The sequence below is a fragment of the Phacochoerus africanus genome, chromosome 3 (genome assembly GCF_016906955.1).
Source record: "Phacochoerus africanus isolate WHEZ1 chromosome 3, ROS_Pafr_v1, whole genome shotgun sequence".
In the NCBI taxonomy this organism is placed as follows: Eukaryota; Metazoa; Chordata; class Mammalia; order Artiodactyla; family Suidae; genus Phacochoerus; species Phacochoerus africanus.
The window spans coordinates 7,836,400-7,854,977 of NC_062546.1; positions in this window are offsets into that span (position 1 = coordinate 7,836,400).

Consider the following 18,578-nt stretch of genomic DNA (forward strand, 5'->3'; position numbering starts at 1 on the left):
AGCACAGGATCCTTTAACTCACTGAGTGAGGCCAGGGATCGAACCCATGTCCTCATGGATATTAGTCGGGTTCCTTACTGCTGAGCAACAACAGGAACTCCCTAGGGAAACTTTTTTAAAGCACAGCTACACAGTCAGCAGGCTTAGCCTTCTTTCAAGGCCAAAATAACCAAACATGTATCTTGGTGGTTTGTAAAGAGCAAATTTATAACCTTCAATGCCGTTCCTTTCTTTTGCCATCTGCAATTATTTTTCATTAAAGGAGGTGCTTTTTTTTCGAAAATACAGCCTCTCACACGACAAGAAGACAGAAGCAGGGACAGTTTAAGGACCTGGAAATTCTAATTTTATTCTGATGGTTATGCTAACGAACAGTGTACATACTAATGTTAATTAGATAAATAATTTTTCCCACGTGGCAAGACCATTATTAAAATAACCCATCCTTCAGGATACTGGCCCATTTCTCCGCAGTTCTAACCAGAAGTGGGTTTGAGGGGCCACCAATCTGTATCTCTTGTCTAGATCTACTATCCATTAAAAATAAATTACACCATCATTTTTTTAATCTCCACACATTTGCATGTAAATTAGAGCACTCTTCCGGTAGCAGAAAATCCTTTTTTTTTTTTAATTCTCGTTTACTGGCACCTTAATAGGTGTCTGCATGTTTGTTTTCTGATTCTCAGCTCCACTCATTAAAGATAAAATCCTTTGACTGTTCTTTGGTTAGAGGTAATGCTGAGAGAAATCTGTAGAAATAGTTCAGGTTTTTAAAAGATCATTTCCTTTGGAAGAAACACACCAAAGGATTTCAGAACCTCGTGGCATTTTAAAAATAAAAAGTCAAGAGTGAAAATGAAAACCTACCTAGTGGCATGCAAATGATTCAATGGTTACCTACTTCTTCCTTAGACACTATCATTGCATTAGTATTTCACAATGTCTCCCAGAGTCATTCCGAAAAGAGTTCAGCACATGTAGACCCATCCCTCTATCAGTCCTAATTTTATAATACATGATTTCTTGATTACCTACTATGGTAAGACCACAACAACATAATCCCTAACTCGGAGGTTTTTTTGCAATCAAACCAGGAAGATGAGATAATTTCTAAAAAGGTAATGAACACCACCAAGGAGCCTGTGCTAAACATCCAATAAGCAAGACCTCTTGGATGCTGCTGATTCTGAGCATGACGCATCATCGGAATCAACGAGGAGGTACCCAGAATACAGATTCCCAAGCAATGCCCAATATCTCCCCCCGCCCCACTAAATGAGACTCTGGGGGAAAAGCCAGGGAAACCATATTTTTAACGACATATTTTTAAGACATCCAGACCTGCCCCAGTACATGAGTCACTGCTGTGGAATTTCAAAGGGGGCAGAACCTCACTTCCATCAGAAATGGCCAAGGAGGTCTTTGCAGGTGAGGCTGGATCAAGGGAGGGTTTGAGAAACAGGGCAAAGGCAAGGCAGAGTGTGATGCGGGAGACGTCCAGGCGGGGTGGTCTGAGCAAAGCCATCACGGAGGTGGTCACACAGGAGAAGGGCACAGCCAGGCAATTTGCCAGCCTTCTGTTGGCTCAGGCTATGCGATGGGCAGCCCAGGGGGGACTGAGTATTGTCTGGATCCTTCAGGAGTAGATATTGTGTGAGAGGCCAGAAAATATCTTAGAATTTCTTTTTTTTTTTTTTTTTTCTTTTCATGGCCCAACCTGTGGCATATGGAAAGAAGTTCCCAGGCTAGGAGTTGAATTGGAGCTGCCTCTGCAGGCCTATCCAGCAGCCACAGCAACACAGGATCTGAGCCACACTGGTGACCTACGCTGCAGCTTGTGGAAACACCAGATCCCTAACCCACTGAGAGAGGCCAAGGATCAAACCTGCAATCCTCACAGACACTCGGGTTCTTAACCCACTGAGCCACGATGGGAACTCCTATTTTAGAAATCTTAAACCCTGTTTTTTCTACCCTACAAGAATTTTCATTTTATAGCTTGACTCTCCTCCAAACGTAATTACTATGTCACTGGTTGCCAAGCCCAACTCACATGAAAAAACAAACAAACAGGAGTTCCCGTCGTGGTGCAGTGGTTAACGAATCCGACTAGGAACCATGAGGTTGCGGGTTCGGTCCCTGCCCTTGCTCAGTGGGTTAAGGATCTGGCGTTGCCGTGAGCTGTGGTGTAGGTTGCAGACGCGGCTCGGATCCCGTGTTGCTGTGGCTCTGGCGTAGGCCGGTGGCTGCAGCTCCGATTAGACCCCTAGCCTGGGAACCTCCATATGCCGCGGGAGCGGCCCAAGAAATAGCAATAACAACAAAAAAAAAGACAAAAAAACACATGTACTTCTCTCAGTTAAAATATTCTTAGCCATTTCCATACAGGTATGATCATTTATTATATATTACATCCATGCGATAGTATACTATATTATACATGTATGTGGTACGACCTGGATTAAAAATAGAACTTTGAAATGGCTGATAAACACTAAAGCAACAAATATCTTTGTAGGAGTTCCCATCGTGGCGCAGTGGTTAACGAATCTTGAGTAGGAACCATGAGGTTGCGGGTTCGATCCCTGCCCTTGCTCAGTGGGTTAAGGATCCGGCGTTGCCATGAGCTGTGGTGTAGGTTGCACACAAGGCTCGGATCCCGCGTTGCTGTGGCTCTGGTGTAGGCCGGCGGCCACAGCTCCGATTAGACCCCTAGCCTGGGAACCTCCATATGCCACGGGAGCGGCCCAAGAAATGGCAAAAAGACAAAAAAACAAAACAAAAAAAACACAAATATCATTGTAGTTGTAAATTTAATTTAATTTCATAGAGTCATGGCAAAATTCCTTTTCTGTTCCAACCAAAAATTATTATTAATACTTTATGGGGAACATAAAAGCCTATGATTGAATAGGCTTTATTACTTTTTAAATGCAAGTTCAACTGTGAGTCACAGACTTCAGGAAATAAATGATGAATAAAAGCACTGCTTCCTTACCCCTTGAAGTAGAAAATACTTCTTTAGATTAGAAAAAGGGAGAAACTAGAGCAGAACCAACGAAAGGTGTCAGGGACGTGAGGGGTCCCCAAGAGAGAGAGCCCCATGCCCTGCTCCACAGGTAGATTTGTGGCCTGGCCTTGCAAAACATAATTTGCCCCTTAGGTGTAGATTTCAGAACAGGTATCCCCAACTATGATGTGACTCCACTGCCCTGAGATACCCCAACATATTTGTTTCTTTTTAGGGCTGCACCTGCAGGATATGGAACCTCCCCAGGCTAGGTCGAATCAGAACTGCAGGGGCAACCCACACTGCAGCTCATGGCAACACTGGATCCTTAACCAACCGAGCAAGACCAGAGACCAAACAGCATCCTTATGGACACCGTGCCCCCGATTCTTAACCTGCTGAGCCCCAGTGGGAGCTCCCAGATACCGGAACATTTAGGAAAATTCATGAAACTTTTTAAAAAGATGAACTGGAATTTAACCCTTAATCCTTGCCTATGTGCTACACCAAATTTCAGGATTTGGAAAGCAGGCACTGAACTCGAACGCCCCTTCAGGAGGTGTTCAAAATACACTTGTTGGACTGTTATCAATTAAACCATGTCTAACTTTAGTCATTCAGCACCTCTAAGTTCCAAAATTCAGGAAATCTGTAGCACAGAAAATTCACAATAAAATTAATCTCTGCAGAGACGAAAAGGCTAGAAAAAGAAAAAAGACTACTAATTTACATTGTTTCTGAGTAGTCAGCAATCTGTATTTTATATTTTTTCAAATAAATTTGATCAGTCGTTGACCTAGAAATTTGTGTTCGTTTCAGAAGCACAGCAAAGTAAATCAGTTATACACATCACATATCTGTTTCTTGTCAAATTATTTTCCCATATAAATTATCACACAATATTGAGTAGATTATCCTGTGCTGTATAGTAGGTCCTTGTTACCTATTTTATATATAGTATATAGTAGTGTGTATATTCTAATTCCAACCCCCTAATTTATTGGGTTTTGTTTTTAATTTACAATAAAAAGGGAAGGTAATTGGTGTTAGACTGAGGTCTCAGGACTTTTTTTCTGTAAAGATAAAAATGACGACTCGAGGTTGGCCAATTAAAAGTGTGAACCAGAAATCCCTTCGTGGCTCAGCAGTTGAGGAACCCGACTGGGATCCATGAGAATTTGGGTTTGATCTCTGGCCTCGCTCAGTGGGTTAAGGCTCCGGCACTGCCTTGAGCTGTGGTGTGGGTCGCAGATGCGGTTCGGATCCCGTGTTGCTGAAGCTGTGGCACAGGCCAGCAGCTGCAGCTCCAATTTGACCCCTAGCCTGAGAACTTCCATATGCTGCACCTGTGGCCCTAAAAAGCAATAAAAGAAAAAAAAAAAGTGTGACCCTACGATGCACTGGTTTCGTAGGAAACTCGGGAAATGCTATTTGCTTTGCGATGTGATTTTCTTTACTAATCTATCCTAGTCGTGCCCTCGACCATGTAGCTAAATCGCCTGTGGATATAGGTAGTCACAAGATTCACCTGTGAAAATGGCAGGTTAATCGTGTTCTGTCCCCTGCATGGTCCGTTACTCAAATGTGGAAGGATGTGGTTGCAAAATTGAAAGCATCCTATACAAGAAAACATTAGTGGATATAAAGGTGAACTCCCCTGGACAAATGCAGCCTACAGCACCAGGACAAACTGTAAGATGGAGAGAAAAATTTAAAATATCTTGCGTCTTTGTTAGAAGATAATTGGAATGATCTAGCTGCACAGATGTTTTGGAATTGTTACTACCAAGAAGCCACTGAGGGATCCAATGATACCCTCGGAAGGCACATCAGAGAGGGCAGGTAAATGCCATCTGGCCTGTTTTCCAAAACAGGTGGTCATCACAGTTAATGTTAATTCTTTCCTTTCTTCTGAAATGAGGGGAGGGCTGTATTCTGTGGTCTCTAAAGATGCTCCTTAAACTCAGCACTCAACTCATGAAAAGTCTTTTTCTGTTGCTGCTAATGTTTGTTTTTTGTTTAAACATGGTAGTAACTTCGGTGTCTCTCTAGGCACAAGGGACTTCACACATAATTAAAAAAAAAATCAGACAACAAAGGAAAGGAGAAAGAAATGAGTAAAATTACCCATAATTTCAACACTCAGGAAAAATAACTGCTCCGTCTGTTTTATATGTATATCTACAGGATATGTTCATCTTTTCCATTTAAATGAAACAAAATTATACTATTTTTCACTTGACTTACTATTAAATATCATGGTTTATTTTTCCGTGTCAGTAAAATACCAGTGACGGCTTTGGTTGCATAATGGGAGTGTCTGAAGGGAATGATACCGGAATCCGGGTTCTTGTTCACGCAGGGGAAGAATGAACTCCGTGAACACACAGGCAGCAAGCCAGCAAAGTCATTGTTAAAGGAAAGCAGACAGCTCCCAGGGCTGCTGGGAGGGGGAAGAAGAGCCCCCTTCTTCATTGTCCTATAGGGGTTTTTATTCCTTAAAGATGGGGGGGGTACCAACGTGGGGTCCACAAAGATGCGGGTTTCTCCCATTGGCCTTGCCCAATTACCTGTATCAGTCCTTGTCCAATAGGGGTTTTAGGGTTGGAAATATCCCGTAAGTTTTACGGCTTCTTTGTCCTTCTCTTTCCTTAGATTAAGTCACCATTCCTCTCATTCCTTTTTATCGGTTGAGGAGTGGGCTAGAGATTCCATTTCCTACAGTAAACAAAGCCTGAGCGGAATGCATTTCCTATAATAAAACAAGGCCTGTGGAGGTGTTACTCCCTGCCGCAAACGTTACTCAATATCCATATCAAAGAATGTATCGGAGCCCACGCTCCTGCACTGACTACCTGAGTTAATATTCTGCCTCAGGACCAGGATGTATGAACCAATTCATATTGATGAACATTAGATTATTTCTAATATTTTGCTATATCAGACATTCTCTTCTTAAAAAATAAATAAATAAATAAGGGAGTTTCCATCATGGCTCAGGAGTAATGAATCCAAGTAGTATCCATGAGGATGCAGGTTCGATCCATGGCCTCCCTTAGTGGGTTAAGGATCCGGTGTTGCCGTGAGCTGTGGTGTAGGTCTCAGGTACGGCTTGGATCTGGGGTTGCTGTGGCTGTGGTGTAGGCTGGCAGCTGCAGCGCCGATTCTACCCATAGCCTGGGAACTTCCATATGCCGTGGGTGCAGTCCTAGAAAACAAAAACAAAAAACAACAACAACAAAAGCTCTCTTAAGGTATAAATTGCATGACACAAAATCTACTAGGTTTAAGCATAGAATTCTAGCCTATAGCACTGTTGCGGAAGACACCCAGGCTATGGTATTTAGTAATAGCAGCCCAAGCCGACCAACACCCCATACGTTATTTTATTTGGGCTTGAGTTAGCTATGTGAACAGGTAATACCATTGGCATCTCAGATATACATGATAAGGTAAGAGTCAAAAAGATTAAGAAGTTCACGCTAAGCTGGTTTCTCAACCTTGCACTACTGACATTGGGGAAGGCTATACCTCTTTTTTTTACGGGGCGGGGAGGTTTGTCCTACACATTGTAGGATGTTTAGCAGCATCCAGGGTCTCTCACCATTATATTCCAGCAATTCACCCTCCCCAAATGATGATAAGCAAAAGCGTCTTCATACACCGCCACGTGTTCCCAGGAGAGGAAAATGGTACTAGACGGAGAACCACTGATCTAGACTCTTTTCCCTCCTGATACCACTCACACTGGGGAATACCAATGCAGTTAATGTGGGTGCTAATGTGAGAAATTACCACATCAATGGAAGGCCCAACTGGAGAATCATGTTCTTTATAATTCATTTTTCCAGTCTGCTGCAGCAAATCCATGGGCAGCCCTATCTTGTTGGTGGCAGACTTACAAACCCAAAGAAATCCATAGGTTGTACCACGCTTTGTCACTAGTACCCTGAAGCAAAAGAAGCTTTAGAGTGGTGGCATTCCGTGACAGCCTCTAGAAGTCTGATTTCATACATTAAAAAAAAAAAAAAAAAAAAAAAGCTTCAGTTGCAGTAGACTCAAAGTTAGCAAATCATTATACAGTTACTGCCGCTACTCCTGAAAAATAGGACAACTCCCATTATGTGGATTATCTTCGACGATTTAAGAACTACATAGAAGAGGGATTATAGCTATTTTTGTCGTTATTCAGAAAAAGTCAAATATAAAGCCCAGTTGGATTTTACAGATCTCCCTGACATGGTAAAACTCTCTTGATTAGCGAATACCTACCTTCTAGACATGGGCAAGATTTTACAGATTGGATCAGATTAGGTGCGATGAGGCCTCTGACATCTATTCTTAGTTACATTTCCTTAATGTACTGGGAGTAATGTCATTGGGACCTCCACAAATCCTTGGCAGATGGAATGCGTAAACGCAAAGACTTAAATACACCTGAAAAACTGCAGTTTCATCCCACATGGTCTCCAACATAAGCTAGAAGAGCAATTTCTGCCTTGAAGAGCAGGGCCAAGTCACTGAGAGTATTTCAATCTTCTCCTTCCCACCTGATCGCCCTCAGCTGGAGTTACAACGACTTGCTCCGCCAAAGGACTGGACACCGATGGCAAATCAACAATGCCCAATGTTGATCTCGTAGCCACAGAGAAGAGATAAATCTTGGATCAAATGTAGAGATAAAAGATGACATTCCCTAAACTTTTTTTTGTTTGTTTGTTTTTTAGGGCCGTACCCGTGGCATATGGAAGTTCCCAGGCTACGGATCAAATCGGAGCTGCAGCTGCCAGCCTACACCACAGCCGCAGCAACGCAGGATCTGAGCTGCGTCTGCGACCTTCACCACAGCTCATGGCAACACCCGGATCCTTAACCCACTGAGCGAGGCCAGAGATCGAACCTGCATCCTCATGGATACCAGTCAGATTCACTTCCACTACACCACAACGGGAATTCCCTAAAACATTTTATAATTGGCAATAGTAAACCAAATTTTAAACCAAACCTTGGTAATGACCCTCCTGAAAATATATGTCAGCTTTATGGGGCATGGGGTTTGTTAAAATCTTTATAAAACTGTCTTTATAAGCGTTGGAAGATGCATATTTTTCCTTTTCCTTTTATTAAAAAAAAAAAGGCAAAGGATGCTGCTTACAAAAAACAAAACCAAAAAACAGCAGAAACCAACCAAGGTAAAACTGGAAATTTCTTTTCACAACGCAACTCCAGTCACCCTACTCAGAGGAAACTACTGTACAAGTTTGCTGTATTCAGATTTTTAAAAAATGGAAATCGCCTATTTGTGTACGTATGTGCATTTTTTATAACCCAGGAAATTTACTATCCTGTTGCAGTTCATCTTGATGCTTTCATGCAACTGTGTAACAGAGGAATACTCTTATAGCTCTAAATGGGTCCGCTGCAATTTTTTTAAGTTACTCTCTCAGTAGACATACGGTTCTTTACCAGTCCTGTTGTCTCTAGCTGCAGGCATATACAGATATAACGTTTTCCCTAGCTCCTCCATCCTGGCCCACGCTGTCATCTTGTCTCTGCTGGATGTCGCCACTGGGCCCCTCTCTGAGCGCTCAGCTTTGACCCTTGCCTTCATGCAGCCGAGTCTCCACTCGGCAGCCACTGATCTGATTAGAACACAAGTCAGATCATGTCACTCCTGGGCTCAGAACCATCCACTTCTTTCCAAGGTCACTCCAAGTAAAAGCCAAGGTCATCACCCCAATGACCCAAAGGTCCCTGCACGCTCTCATCCCGCTCCTGTGCCTGTCACTTCTCGAACCTCACTCACCTCTGTTCCAGCCACCCAGGCCCCTCTGCTGTTTCTTGAATATGCCAGCACCATCCTGCCGCAGGACTCTGCACCTGCTGTTTCCTTGCTGAGGTCTCTCTGCCCTCAGATGTCCACCTGAGCCTCTTCCTCTCCCATTTCTCGTCTTTACTCACTTCTCAGTAAGGCCTTTCCTGCAACCGCATTTAAAGTCACACATGGAACCCCTGCAAATTTCCCACTCCCTTCTCATGTCTAATATCTGTTTAATGGGGTATCCTGTTTGTGGTCTGTCTTTCCCAACAAGAGCATGATCTCTCTGTGGCAAAGAAAAACCAGTTTAACTATTTGTTTACAGCTGATTTTCCTAGTCTTGAATGTAGTGAATGCTCAGAAGTGAACACATGAGTTACACATCACGGTGAAGGGGCTGTCCTTGTGGTGTACCCTGCTGTACTTGGGGGGCGGGCCCGGATTGTAGATTCCTAGAAAAGGAATTACTGGTTCAAAGGGTAGACAGTTAAATGCTTACAGAACATGAAGTCTCTAAGGAATCAATATAAGAAATATCTAAAGTAGTTAAAAACAGAATGAACGGGGTCAGGCCTGTGGTCTTAGGAAGTGTAACGAATGGAGGTCTCCTGCGGTGCAGCGGGTTAAGGAAGCCGCATCGTCACTGCAGTGGGTTGGGTCGCTGCTGCGGTGTGGGTTAGATCACTGACTCGGGAACTTCCACGTGCTGGGGGTGCAGCCAAAAAAAAAAATACAAAAAAAGAAGAAGGTTGGGGAGGGGCCCCCATGCTGCACCCAGCGTCAGGCGGTCACAACATCAGAGGATGCCCTCGCGTTCTGGCGGAGGGGCGGCGGGCAGTAAAGAGGTTATAACCACTGGGGTCACTTCCCGTGTTTGGCTTCCCTCCATTCACCCATCCTCAGACGACTGGGCCAAACGGTGAACCAGAAAAGGTCCAACGGTAAGAAAAGGGCAGCAAGGCCGGAAACAAAGGTCTGTGTGGTGCCAGGGGCCAAGGCGGTCCCAGCCCAGGGGTCCCAGCGCAGGTGACTGGCCTTTACGCCCCAGGGAGGCTCCCCCAGAAAGTCCTCAGGGCTGCGTGAGAGGCCACGCCCACCCGCTACCTGCCACCCGTCACACCGGAGCGCTTCAGTCCAGACTGGTTGTCACCTCGGGAGCCGAGCAATTAAACAGCTGCAGGAGCCGCTCAACGCTAAGCATCCCCTGTGATGCCAACGTCACACCTGTCAAGTGCTGTTGCCTCCCGCAGGGTAATTACGTGGTGAGGGCTGCTTCCGGTCTGTGACCAAACCACACACAGAGGGGTGCTCGTGCACACACACACACACACACACACACACACTATGCTCTTGCCAGGCGGCCTAAAGATTTGTCTCCTCTCAAGGCCTCTGTCTAGTAAATTCTGGAAGAAAGCTGCAAGAATAACATCCCGGGGATGTGATCAGAGCAGTAGGGCTTCTCATGAAGACTTGCCTTCTGTGAGTCTGAGTTCTTGGTGAAAACACTGCAACACCTCCTACTATTTTTCCACGGGCGATTTCCCCGACGTGACCTGGGCCGTAATGGTATTTGAATAATCTCATGCACCCGCCGGTGACCTGAGACCTTGTTCTGGTGACGTCCGTCAGTGGCTAAGTGCAACAAACAGGGCCAAGCCAGCTTCCGCCGCGGGTTACCGCAGATACAGCCTGGGAGAGAGCCTGGCCATTCATCAGGCTGTGCTGTGGCCGAATACCGGCCAGACACTCTTCAAGAGCAGGTTACAAAGTAGGCTTTGGAATTCGACACGACTTGGCTTGTGGGAATTTACTTCAGCTCCTTCTGACACAGTTCTCTCCTTTCTAAGTGTTCCCATCTTCCCTCCTTCTTTCCTTTCCTTTTCTTCCTCTTCCTTCCTTCCTTTCTTTTCTTTCTTTTGTCTTTTTAGGGCTGCACCTGCGGCATATGGAGCTTCCCAGGCTAGGGGTCAAATCGGAGCTGCAGCCTGCAGGCCTACACCACAGCCACAGCAACACCAGATCTGAGTCGTGTCTGTGACCTACACCACAGCTCACGGCAACACCGGATCCTTAACCCACTGAGGGAGGCCAGGGATCAAACCTGCATCCTCGTGGATGCTGGTCAGATTTGCTTCCTCTGAGCCACAATGGGAGCCACGATGTTCCCATCTTTAAATAGCTCCCTTCCACACAGTTTTTGGGAGGATGATTCCCAATATAATTAACTCTCTTGTATGGGAAGCATGTTCGACGGTCACTGGGCTGAGTGTTTTGGAGGCGCTATCCTTTTGCATTCTCATTAATCCCCTTAGCGGATACTATTACCGTTCCTGTTTTACAGATTAAAACACAAAACAGCAGAAAGAAAAAGGCATTGCTTAGACTCACACAGCTAGTATAGCAGGTCTGAAAGGAGGGGCTAGGGATGCAACTCCAGCCCCCAAATCCCTCATTTTACTCAGTACTTAACACAATGGCCATACTTTATAAATAATAGCTATCATCATTATTATTATTACTTGGAATTAATTTTCTCTGCCGCCCTCACAGGGTTGTTTTACCACCTAATGAAAAAAGTGTGCGTAACTGCAATGAGCTCTTATTTTTAATGAAATCTGGGTTAATTAGGATCTTTGTCGCCAGTCAGTGCATGTGAATTTTTGAAAATGACTCATTCAAAACATTCTAAAGCAGGATATTTCTTGAGGCGTTCTCACCACACTGTCATTCTCTGTCCTGATCCTGCAGCCTGGCAAATGCATCCCAGGAAAAATAACAGGTTTAGGGCTCCCGGAAGTGATCCTGTTACCCAGTTCTCATGGCCAAACTGGCCATTTGAGTTAGCTCTTCTCTTGTCTTTTTTGTTTGTTTGTTTTGTTTTGTTTTTTGCTTTTTAAGGCCACACCTGTGGGATATGGACGTTCCTAGGCTAGGGGTCCAAAGGGAGCTACAGCTGCCGGCCACAGCCACACAGGATCTGAGCTGCACCCATGACCTAAACCACAGCTCACAGCAAAGCTGGATCCTAAACCACTGAGCGAGCCCAGGGATCAAACCCTCATCCTCATGGCAACTAGTCTACAAGTTCCTAACCCACTGAGCCACAACGGGAACTCCTTTGACTTAACCCTTCTTCGAACTCAAAAATATGGGTTGGAGTTCCCGTCATGGCCCAGTGGTAACGAACCTGACTACTGTCCATGAGGACACGGGTTTGATCCTGGCCCACTGCTTGGGTTAAGAATCTGGCATTGCCCTGAGCTGCGGTGTAGGTCACAGATGTGGCTCAAATTGGCATTGTTCTGGCTGTGGTGTAGGTTGGCAGCTGCAGTTCCAATTCAACCCCTAGCCTGGGAACTTCCATATGCTGCATGTGCGACCCTAAAAAGACAAAAAAAAAAAAAAAGAAAGAAGAAAGAAAGAAAAACAAAGAATGGGTGACTCAGAGTCTGAAAAAAGTCAGATTCTTTAAAACCCAAAAAGCCAAAGCGTGCTTACTCACTTTCAGCTCTATGGACTATTCTTTGTTGTGGGCTGGGGATGTTTAGCCACATCCCTGACCTTTACCCTTTAAAAGCCAGTAGCACACCCAGCTGTTCCCACCCTGGAAGCTGTGACATCCCAAAATGATTCCAGATAATGCTGCGTTCCGGGGTAGGGGAGAGGCAGCGGGGAGGTGGGGGGGGGGGAGAACAATTGACCCTGATTAAGAACAACTGATCCAGAGCAATGTTTTGAAATAATTCTTTGTAAGGCATTCTATAAGATACGATATGAACTATTGCCCCAAAGTGTCTTATCATGCTTTTGGGGGTGGGGGGCAATGACTTAATGACAATATATATAGTCCCACATTTTCATTTTGGATCCATTGCTTATACGTGTAATGTTTATACAAAGTTTACACTGCACAGCAATGTACTACTCTACCTGGGACTGATCCAGTTTGAACCCATTTGATACACAGTTTACAGTCATAATATTAATATTTATTGAATGCTTACTATCTGCCAGGTACCATGCCAAGGAATTTCACACCCATTGTCTTAATCCATTGTTGCAGGAAATCCATCGTAGCTACTGCTATCTCTGATGCAGAGATGAGGAGAGGGAGGCGTAGAGGGACCGAATAACTTGCACAAAACCACACAGATGGGACAGAGCCCACTCTGGGCTTAACGCTCAAGGCCAATGTTAACTATCATGCTGTCAACCCCTCCATCATGGCATGACTTAGCCATGACATGCAACTCCATACACAAGTACACGGACAAGGTTGTTCCAATGTGTTAACAACCTCTTTGGAGAGTATCTCTTTGATCCTGAAGCACGCAGTGACTGAGCCCTCACTACCTGCCGACCATACACAGGTGGGCAAGGCAGAGAAGGTTTCACACCATCATGCAGAATTTGCTTTTTTCTATCACCTACCTTGTCTACACTGTACCCCAACTATGCCTCCGTTTTACAAAGGTCAGATCATTCCCCTAAGTACAAAGACATGACTACATCTTCCTGTAATATCCGTCACCAGTAGGATCCCGAAAATGTGCATGTCATCGTTTAATATAATGAGGGTACAAGACACCAAAGAAAATGCGGCCCAGGTAGCATCATGTAAACAGTCCTCTTTGACCTCAAGTGCAAGCTCTGGGCAATCGGTTTGACTCTACTCCCCAAGATTTTTTTTCTTTCCTATCCTATCTCCAACCTCAGCTTTGATGGAAACATCACTGCACTTCTAACCATTGATGGATGAACAGAAATTTTTTTTTTTTTTTTTTTTTTTGCCTGAGACTCACTTGGGCGCAGAAGTCTGGAGAAAACGATAACATTTCATACGTTAAAAAAGGAGACTTCGATCTCCTGTGGGCAAACTCCTTTGAGGTCATTGGTGGACTGGGAACAAAGGATTCAACTGTGAATTACAAACGTCAGTGACACAGAGTGAGACGGACTTGGTTCTGTGCTTGGCAAGCAGGTGATTAAATGAGTGTCAAGTTGTCCGTCCAGTGACAAGTCTTCCAGGAAATAAGAATAGGGGAAAGGAGACAAAGACAGACGGAGCAGGGAGGGGAGGATGGAAGGAGGGCCTAAAGGAGGGGCGAGCAAAAGAATTAGAGACGGAAGCACACTGAGAGAGACAGAAAGAGAGGGAGAGAGGATGAGGAGACGGAGGAAAAGGGGAAGAGGAGAGAGCACTTGTTCTTTATCCAAGTTCCCTGGGAATATGGTTAACAGATTGCTAGCACACAAAAGAAAAAGTCAGCTAGATGGCTGGAAAAAGCTCTGTCAGCAGATTCAAACCTGTTTAGGGACTCGGAGGTGGTGGAAGAGGGGAAACGATGCCCCAGCCGTATTTGGAGAAGATGTGTATTTGCATATTTATTGCTGCAGGAATTAAAATTTCTTTTTATGGTATTTCCTAACATTTACAGATGGAGCAGAAGTGTGAACAGTGGGGAGGCAATTTGTTTCTCCCTCATAGGCTGCAATTCAGTAGGGGGAAAAGAAAGTCGAACTTTCAAGAACAACTAGATTAAATTCGAAATGGCTGCTCTGAGCAAGGTGGTTTGTGTGCTGTGATCACTTCCTGTGCCACTTGACAAGCGGGTGGTAAAAGAGCTATGTCATCACTTCACAATGTTTTCCGAATAGCCCTGACCCCATGGTAATGTTTATTGATCAAAAAAGTCAGACAACCCTGTCTCTATGATTTGCCTCTGGAGAGTGACACTGGAGGCGTGTATGCTAAAGGCTCTGAGAAGTCCTGCAATAAAGACAGTACTTGGAATTTTGTTCATCAAAATGTCATCAATCCTGTTTGAACACAAAACATTTTCCTGATGATTCATTTTATTACATCTTAGGACGGGGTGTGCTCTAGAAACATTTTAGGAAATTGTGGGTTACATGCTTTGCTCTGGCTTCAGATCACAACTATTGTATTCATATGAACCAAATCCTCTAGATAAATGGAACAAGCAAATACTCATTGAGGTGCTTTCAATATATAATAGAGTATTTGCTGTCATGAACAGAAATGAGTCAGTCATGTAAATATGTTAGTTCCCAAATAATAGCAGGTACAATTCATTGAGTGCAGGAAATAGACACACCAAGCAGCTGATTCCAACAACAGTAAGAAATCATTGTTTTTTTTTTTTTGTCCTGTTTTCTAGATGAAGAAACTAAGACTCTGAGAAATTAAGTAACTTGCCTGCAGCCACATAGCTAGTATGTGGCATATTCCAGATTTAAATTCAGGTCTCAGTTTAAGTCTTTTGCTCACCAGTATCTTGCCTCTGCCTCATCTGCCTAGCAGAGTCATTCAAAAAGAAGGCAGGAATGAAAGGGAACTTACGTTTGCTGAATGCTTAACACATGCTCTCAGCCAGAAGGTCTGCACACACCAGTTCTCTTCTGATACATCTTTCACACCTGGAATGATAAGATTTTCTAAGGATACACAGGAGTCTTCAGGATTCCGGGAGCTCACATTCTTTCTACCACATTATAAAGTCTCAACCCAAGTCGCCTTTGAGGAACATGATTCAAATACAGCCCCAAACTTCAACACTTTAATTTTCTATTTTAATTAGGTAAAAATAAAATAGCAATTTCAGAACCACAGCCCATATCAAGGTAATATTTCATCAGAGTTAGTACAATCAAGTATATATACCTTTAAATTACTTAATTCAAACCTTTAAGAAACCTGTTCCTGGAGTTCCCGTTGTGGCTCAGCAGGTTAAGAACCCCAGCTGGTATCCATAAAGATGCAGGTTCGATCCCTAGTCTTGCTCAGTGGGTTAAGGATCCAGCATTGCTGCAAGCTACAGCATAGGTCACAGAGGTGGTGCGGATCCTGTGTTGCTGTGGTATAGGCCGGCAGCTGCAGCTCCTATTCAACCCTAGCCTGAGAACTTGAAAGAAAGAAAGAGAGAAAGAGAGAAAGAAAAAGAGAAATTGAGAAATTGAGAGAGAGAGAGAGAGAGAGAGAGAGAGAGAGAGAGAGAGAGAGAGAGAGAGAGAGAAAGAAAGAAAGAAAGAAAGAAAGAAAGAAAGAAAGAAAGAAAGAAAGAAAGAAAGAAAGAAAGAAAGAAAGAAAGAAGGAAGGAAGGAAAAAAGGAAGTTAGAAACTTGCTCCTAAAATTTGCATTGTAAATATATTAACTAGGTCTCTAAATACATTGAGGAAAAGAAAAGACTCTAAGAGCCCACTGTTTTTTTTCCAGTGATGATGCGGGTGTTAGGTAAGTTTTTCAGCTACGCGAGGAATAAAGTAAGATCTGGCCAACACAATGAGCACTGCATTTAAAAAAGAAAGCAAATTTACAGTAAGGAGCAAAACCTACAGAAGGGACACATACAGGGGAAAAGAAAGCTATCCCGGCAAAATGGAATGAAATTTACTTTGCATTATCACTCTAGGCACCTATGAATCACTTATCATCGTGGATTCCGCATATGAAAACCATACATCCAACTCTGCCCCTTAGAAGATTATGAAAGACCTTCCTAGAGAACACTGCCAATGTCAAGTAACTTTTACATTGTGGAATAAACAAATCAATTACCATCCAAGAGAAATCTCGTGGTGTTTTTACTACTTAGGATCCCCTTCTGGCGAAAGTATATTGGGTCTGTGTGACAGCGAGCATCTGCTCTGCTGGAAAAAGTGTGACACATATCAGTACCCTGCCTTTCCTGAATAAGGATGGGTCTGTGACCTAAGCTTATTAGACACTTTTTTTGTTTGTCTTTTTGCCTTTTCTAGGGCCGCTCTCGTGGCATATGGAGATTCCCAGACTAGGAGTCGAATCCGAGCTGTAGCCGCCAGCCTACGCCAGAGCCACAGCAACGCGGGATCCGAGCCACGTCTGCAGGCTACACCACAGCTCACGGCAACACCGGATCCTTAACCCACTAAGCAAGGCCAGGGATCGAACCCGCAACCTCATGGTTCCTCGTCGGAGTCGTTAACCACTGCGCCACGACAGGAACTCCTAGACACTTTTTTCTTTTGAGCATGGAATCTTAACGGAAATGATTCAGAGGAAAAAGAGCAAATGAGGGCTGATTAACATCGCTGGTGCCATCCTAAAGGAACAGCCCAACAATTCTGACCACAACTCAGCCTCACCCCATAAACCTTCTTGACTCCTGGTCTTTTTCCAAACCTGATTCAGAACCTGCCAGGTTTCTTATTTCCTTTCAATGCATTATTTTTTCTGCTTAAGATTATAAGATAGACTTTCTGTTGCTTGCAACTAAAGAACCATACTGTATATTGTTCCAGATCAGGAACTTCATAAAAGTGTAACAATCAACTGGACAAAAGAATAGAGACTGAAATAAAAGAAAGATGATTCCAGATTCACTTTCTTTTTTTTATTTTTTAAAATGATTTTTACTTTTTCCATTGTAGTTGGTTTACAGTGTCCTGTCAAATTCTATTGTACAGCAAAATGACCCAGTCGCACATAAATATACATTTTTTTTCACATTATCCTCTATCATGTTTCATCATAAGTGACTAGATACAGTTCCCAGTGCTAAACAGCAGAATCTCATTGCTTAGCCATTCCAAAGGCATTAGTTTGCATCTATTAACCCCAAATTCCCAGTTCATCCCACTCTCTCCCCCTCCCCCTTGGCAAACACAAATCTGTTCTCCAAGTCCATGAGTTTCTTTTCTGTGGAAAGGTTCATTTGTGCCGTATATTAGATCCCAGATATAAGTGATACCATATGGTATTTGTCTTTCTCTTTCTGACTGACTTCACTTAGTATGAGAGTCTCTAGTTCCATCCATGTTGCTGCAAATGGCATTATTTTGTTCGTTTTTATGGCTGAGTAGTATTCAATTGTGTATATGTACCACATCTTAATCCACTTATCTGTTGATGGACATTGAGGTTGTTTCCATGTCTTGGCTATTGTGAACAGTGCTGCAATGAACATAGGGGTGCGTGTATGTTTTTGAGTGAAAGTTTTGTCTGGATATATGCCCAAGAGTGGGATTGCTGGGTCATATGGTAGTTTCATATTTAGTTTTTTGAGGTACCTCTGTACTGTCTTCCATAATGGTTGTACCAATTTACATTCCCACCAATATAGGAAGGTACCCTTTTCTCCACACCCTCTCCAGCATTTGCTATTTGTTGACTTGCTAATGACGGCCATTCTGACAGAGTCATTTTAATAAACATCACATCCTTCCCACAATTAAACAAGAAGGCAAGGAAATCAACATGCAGATCGAACAAGGAGGAATCAGGTCATGAGTTCTACCTTCCTACCTCTGCAGCTATCAAGGTCTCTCCTATTCCTATTAGATCCCTTCACATGTGGCAAAATTCCAGGGAGAGAATGTGTCAAAAGAAAGAAGAAGAGGGACAAATGAAAGTCAGGGAGGTTTCTCAGTCCTTGTTTTTCACATATTCACTTTTTGCTTCTTAAAGAGAAGTACACATAATACAAACAGTAGAAGAGAAACCTTTAACGTGACAGAGGAAAGCCTGCCTCTCTATCCAGTTACTCCTTTGCATTGGGGTGGTAGGGCTGCAGATGAGATGGTTTAAACAGCAGCCATGGATCTTCTCACGGTTCTGGAAAAGCTGGAAGTTGGAGATCCAGGCTCATTTCTTCCGAAGGCATGAGAGGAGGACCTGCTCCGGCCTGTCTCCTTGGCTTGCAGATGGCCCTCTTCTTGCCTGCACTTTATGTTCTCTCTGTGTGTTT